This window comes from Nerophis ophidion, linkage group LG04 (assembly GCF_033978795.1).
Source record: "Nerophis ophidion isolate RoL-2023_Sa linkage group LG04, RoL_Noph_v1.0, whole genome shotgun sequence".
NCBI classification, from domain to species: Eukaryota; Metazoa; Chordata; class Actinopteri; order Syngnathiformes; family Syngnathidae; genus Nerophis; species Nerophis ophidion.
Genome location: NC_084614.1, coordinates 15,420,121 through 15,426,997, shown reverse-complemented (window position 1 = coordinate 15,426,997; position 6,877 = coordinate 15,420,121).

Sequence of the window (6,877 nt, the reverse complement as noted above, 5' to 3'; positions counted from 1 at the left end):
AGCGTCAATATATAGTACCTTGATGTTGCAGAAAAAAGACCATATGTTTTTTTTAAACTGATTTCCGAACTCTAAAAGGGTGAATTTGGCGATTTAAACGCCTTTCAATTGTTCGCCTGTCGGAGCAATGACCTTTCACCCGTGACGTCACATTGTGAAGCGACCCGCCATTTTCTCAAACACATTGCACACACCAAGTCAAATCAACTGTTATTTTCCGTTTTTTTCGACTGTTTTCCGGTACCTTGGAGACATCATGCCTCGTCGGTGTGTTGTCGAAGGGTGTAACCCAGTGGTTCTCAAACTTTTTTTGTCATCCCCCACTTTGGACAAAAGGGAGTTTTCAAGCCCCACCTACCCCCATCGTCCTAACAGAACGCTAATGCCAAGCTTAACATTTTCAAATTTATTGAACATCAGGTAACATTCAAGTTGTATACATTCAAACTCAATAACATAAAATAACATCAAGTTCAATAATAAATAAAATAACTGTGCAGCTGTGGTATAACTTGCATCAAGTTCAATAATAAATAAAATATCTACTCTGCCAATTTTCTTTGAAAGAAATCAAGTGGCTTATTGACGTGATTGGGGTGTGTGGTCTCAAAATGTCTCTTTAATTTGTTGGGTCTCATGCTGTCTGCTGCTAGCGGTTTTAGACACAAAACACACAGGGGTCTCTCTTCTGCCCCCACCACTGTTGCCGTGAATCTAAGAGCAGGATACCCTTCATCATATTTTCTTTTCGGTTGGCTTTTTGGTTGATTAAGCCCGTCAGATTTTTGTTTCTCTGCAGGCGCTGGCTCTGGCTCGACGACCTTTGAGGTGCGAGTCACAAATGAATCCATTTTGTGTAATAAAGATTGTTCCGCTTAGCCCCGCCCCCATTAGTTACTGTTGCTATGTCTGTCAAACTTTCGCTCCTACCTAGAAATTTAAAGCCTAGAGGAAAAATAAGTTATTTACATTTATTTATATAGCGGATTTCACAGACAGAATCACAGTGATTTACAGTGTGTATGGAAAATGAAAGCATAGTAAAAAAAAAAAAAAAAAAGAAAGAAAAGAAAATATATACATTAAAGTGAAATTTCCTCCCGTTCCTCGCGCCCCACCTGTCATGTCTCTATTCCCCACCAGTGGGGCCCGCCCCACATTTTGAGAAACGCTGGTGTAACCACACGATCAAGGACGGATTCAAGTTGCACCAGTGCCCAAAAGATGCGAAAGTGCCTCGTTTGTTCTGCACACTGTACAGACGACAGCTATGCTACGACAGAGATGGCAAGAATGTGTGGATATCCTGCGACACTCAAAGCAGATGCATTTCTAACGATAAAGTCAACGAAATCACAAAGGTGAGTTTTGTTGATGTTATTGACTTATGTGCTAATCAGACATATCTGGTCACGGCATGACTGCAAGCTAATCGATGCTAACATGCTATTTAGGCTAGCTGTATGTACCATCCATCCATCCATTTTCTACCGCTTATTCCCTTTTAGGGGTCGCGGGGGGCGCTGGCGCCTATCTCAGCTACAATCGGGCGGAAGGCAGGGTACACCCTGGACAAGTCGCCACCTCATCACAGGGCCAACACAGATAGACAGACAACATTCACACTCACATTCACACACTAGGGCCAATTTAGTGTTGCCAATCAACTTATCCCCAGACATGCACCTGGGGATAGCTGTATGTACATTTGTAGCTATATTTGCATCCAGCCTTTCCCTCCACCTACATTTAATGCCAAAAAAACAATTACCAATCGACGGATTTAAGTTGCTCCAGTGGTCAAAAGATGCAATCGTTGGTTAGAAGGCGATCGCCGAATAGCTTCAATAGCTATAGCTATTCGCTCAATAGCTTCAGTTTCTTCTTCAAATTCGTTTTCGCTATCCGCCTCCACACTCCAACCATCCGTTTCAATACATGCGTAATCTGTTGAATCGCTTAATCCGCTGAAATCCGAGTCTGAATCCCAGCTAATGTCGCTATATCAATCAATGTTTACTTATATAGCCCTAAATCACTAGTGTCTCAAAGGGCTGCACAAACCATCTTTATGTTCTAGCCGCCATGTTTGTTTGTATTGGCGTCACGCAGTGACGTCACATTGTGAAGCGACCCGCCATTTTCTCAAACACATTACACACAGCAAGTCAAATCAGCTCTGTTATTTTCCGTTTTTTTGACTGTTTTCCGGTACCTTGGAGACATCATGCCTCGTCGGAGGGTGTAACCACACGATCAGGGACGGATTCAAGTTGCGCCAGTGGTCAAAAGATGGGAAAGTCCCTCTTTTGTTCTGCACACTGTACAGACGACAGCTTTGCTACGACAGAGATGGCAAGAACGTGTGGATATCCTGCGACACTCAAAACAGATGCATTTCCAACGATAAAGTCAACGAAATCACAAAGGTGAGTTTTGTTGATGTTATTGGCTTATGTGCTAATCAGACATATTTGGTCACGGCATGACTGCAAGCTAATCGATGCTAACATGCTATTTAGGCTAGCTGTATGTACATATCGCATCATTATGCCTCATTTGTAGCTATTTTTGCATCCAGCCTTTCCATCCGCCCACATTTAATGCCAAACAAACACATACCAATCGTCGGTTAGAAGGCGATCGCCGAATTCGTCCGCGCTTCCTCCCTTGCCGCTGTCTGTCTTGATAAGGCTCAATAGCTTCAGTTTCTTCTTCAATTTTGTTTTTGCTATCTGCCTCCACACTCCAACCATCCGTTTCAATACATGCGTAATCTGTTGAAACGCTTGCGCCGCTGAAATCAGAGTCTGAATCCGAGCTACTATGCTATACCTTTCTGTTCCATCCGCCATGTTTGTCTCTGGTGGCTTCACGCATTGACGTCACAGGACAATAGACGGGTGGATATAGCGATGGTGTAAATCAGGTACTTTGAAGCAGTTTTTCGGAATATTGCGTGATGGGTAAAATTTAGAGAAAAACTTTGAATAGAATAAGCCACTGGGAACTGATTTTTCATTGGTTTTAACCATTAAGAAATTGTAATAATGTTCCCCTTAAAGTTAATTTGTGTTTTTATTACGAAAGTTACGGAAGATATGGTATTGATTTTTTTCCGTTTGAATTTTGTAAAATGAATTTTTTTTTGCATCAAATTATATTGACAATTTTGTAAAAATAAAAGATAAAAAGGTAGCAAAATTCAGTGTATAAAAATTCAGTGTAAAAGTGTAAAAACATTTTGTGTGAAGAATTCAGTGTAAAAAATTTGGAGTATGAGAAATGTAGTGTATGAAAATTTAATGTAAAAAAAGAGTATGAAAATTCAGTGTCTACAAATTCAGTGTGTAGAAAAATCAGTACTGAAAAATTCTAAGTATGAAAAAATCAGTGAATGAAATATTGAGTGCAGGGGTCTCAAACTCAATTTACCAGGGGGCCACTGGACGCAGAGTCTGGGCCGCAAGAAAAGATTTCTAGTTGAATAATGACGTTTCAAATTGTATCCCTTGTGCACGGCAACTTCCTCTGTGCAAATAAGACACGTCGGGGTGCCCCTGTGCTCAAAGAAGAAATATCGCATCTCCCACTTTTCCTGGAATTGTCTTTGCTCATCACTAACCTTTCTCGTCACTGCAGGCTTTGAAAAAAGACATGTTTGGGGTTGTGGAATATATTTGTATTTAGCCGACGCACGGAGAATAATGTTATTTCCGCAATGTGTGTCGTTCCATTTTTCCTCCCAAAAGCAACACGGCGGTCGGCGGATAATAGCCGGGAAAGTACCGGGATAGCGAGCGCAAAAAAGTGACGGCTCCCGGCGTCATATAGAAATATATGTAGTGTTCATCGCTTGAGGCAATGCAAATTAAACAATAAAAAAAACGAATAACTGTTTCAATTGGTCCAGGTTATCGGGGACGGTTATCACTGACGGACAGGTGTCGCGGTGTGACTGCAGCCAGGCACGTAGGAAAACCCTCGTCTCCATGGCAACGTCTCTGTCGCTTTCACTCATTTGCCGCTTTTCCACTAACGCAGGGGTAGGCAACCCAGAACGTTGAAAGAGCCATTTTGGAGCCAAATAACACAACGGCCATTCATATAAAACTTGCGGGCCGCACTAACATTAAACTTTCATATTAAAGTGGGGGCCGCAAAATGACGTCTCGCGGGCCGCAATTGGTGTCTGAGACCCCTGATTTAGTGTATGAATATTCAGTATATAAAAATTTTGTGTTTAGACATCCAGTAATAATAATCGATCACCTCTAATGGGCATAATGCAGCATAATTAACATTAAATGCGGCAACCCCGGATATTTTAAACCTATAAAAATGATTGCAATGGTTAGATTCTGCACTTTTGAGTGACATATGGGTTACTATGGTAACCATAGGACGCTCTACATCATGCAAACTAGGCATGAACAGAGTGGGGCAGAGTCAGTGAATTATATTTATATAGCGCTTTTTCTCTAGTGACTCAAAGCGCTTTACATAGTGAAACCCATCCATCCATCCATCCATCCATCTTCTTCTGCTTATCCGAGGTTGGGTCGCGGGGGCAGCAGCCTAAGCAGGGAAGCCCAGACTTCCCTCTCCCCAGCCACTTCGTCTAGCTCTTCCCGGGGGATCCCGAGGCGTTCCCAGGCCAGCCGGGAAACATAGTCTTCCCAACGTGTCCTGGGTCTTCCCCGTGGCCTCCTACCGGTTGGACGTGCCCTAAACGCCTCCCTCGGGAGGCGTTCGGGTGGCATCCTGACCAGATGCCCAAACCACCTCATCTGGCTCCTCTTGATGTGGAGGAGCAGCGGCTTTACTTTGAGTTCCTCCCGGATGGCAGAGCTTCTCACCCTATCTCTAAGGGAGAGCCCCGCCACACGGCGGAGGAAACTCATTTCGGCCGCTTGTACCCGTGATCTTATCCTTTCGGTCATGACCCAAAGCTCATGACCATAGGTGAGGATGGGAACGTAGATCGACCGGTAAATTGAGAGGTTTGCCTTCCGGCTCAGCTCCTTCTTCACCACAACGGATCGGTACAACGTCCGCATTACTGAATGTGAAACTGATAGTGAAACCCAATATCTAATTTTTACATTCAAACCGGTGTGGGTGGCACTGGGAGTAGGTGGGTAAAGTGTCTTTCCCAAGGACACAACGGCAGTGACTAGGATGGCTGAAGCGGGGATCGAACCTGCAACCCTCAAGTTGCTGGCACGGCCGCTCTACCAACCGAGCTATACCGCCCCAAGTCACATGTCATGGTATTATTGTGATCATTTTGATACCAAAACACCAGGGTATTGAAATACCGTTACATTGGTAGCGGGTGTTTGCCATAAAAAAAGAGTTTGTGTAAAAATTTGCTGAAAATGACTTTTCATTAATGTGCGCCATTTTTTCATTACTGGGGGTACTGAATAAAAATGCTAAAACTGATCCCCGGGCCACCCAAGTAAAGACGAAGAGAATGGCAGCATAAAAATATCTTGTAAAATGAAAAATGAAGATTCAGGAGACCTGAATCCACATTTGTAACCTTTTAGTTAAAACTGAAGATAAAACAACTCATCTCACCTTTCATGCTGGAAATGTCGTCTCTTTCCAGTTCCGAGCGCTACCAACGTCTGCAATGCATGGTCGTTCCCATTCCGGACAGTCGCTGCTGAAAGCGGGACAAACTAATGACCCCTGCCAGCGACCGTGCGCTTACAGCCGGAGAACAATCGATAGGTGCCGAGCTCTGCTGCCATTTCCCTCGCAGCGGTGTTCACGCCCACCGCCAACTCGGTTCTAAAGAGGGGGCACCTGCTGCGCCCAGATGGAACCACCGCTCATAAAGATCTGCTGCTGGTGCGTCAAGATAAGATACAAAATATGAAGACATTTTCAGCACACAAAGAATGTCAAACAGAATATGTTTCATGTTTTCCCACCAAGTGTCAAGTCCGTTTTTTTAAGAAACAAGAACATTGTGTAAAACATTTATGTACAAAATAAAATTAAGCTTTTTAAAAGACTACTTACATTAATCATTTATGTACCGTATTTTTTGGAGTACAAGTCGCTCTGGAGTATAAATCGCACCTGCTGAAAATGCATAATGAAGGAAAAAAACATATAAGTCACACTGGAGTATAAGTCGCATTTTTGGAGGAAATGTATTTGATAAAACCCAACACCAAGAATAGACATTTGAAAGGCAATTTAATACAAATAAAGAATAGTGAACATGCTGAATAAGTGTATGTTATATGAAGCATAAATAACCAACTGAGAAGGTGCTTGCTATGTTAACCTAACATAGTATGGTAAGAGTCATTCAAATAACTATAACATATAGAACATGCTATACGTTTACCAAACAATCTGTCACTCCTAATCGCTAAATCCCATGACATCTTATACGTCTAGTCCAGGGGTCGGGAACCTTTTTGGCTAAAAGAGCCAAAAAGCCAAATATTTCAAAATGTATTTCCGTAAGAGCCAAATATATATATTTTTTAACACTGAACACAACTAAACGCGTGCATTTTTAAGTAAGACCAACATTTCTAGGGTATAATAGGTCTCTTATTCTTTGTAATAACATTGTTATTCTGAAGCTAACTGTGGAGGGGTTGTGGCCAGCGGGCCTGCAGCGAACTGGGGTTTGCCAGGACAAGCCTCGAAATCAGCAACAGGTGCGTAGATGGTCCACCTGGGCCTTGATATCTAATCACCTGTTGCTCTGTTATAAGCAGCAGCCAGTAGGAGAGACGGGGTTGGGGCTGGAGCCAGAGCACGAGCGAGAACGAAAGACAAAAAATACAATTTCTGGACAGCAACTGAGAGACATATTGAAAAATAAAACAATATTGTAACCCTG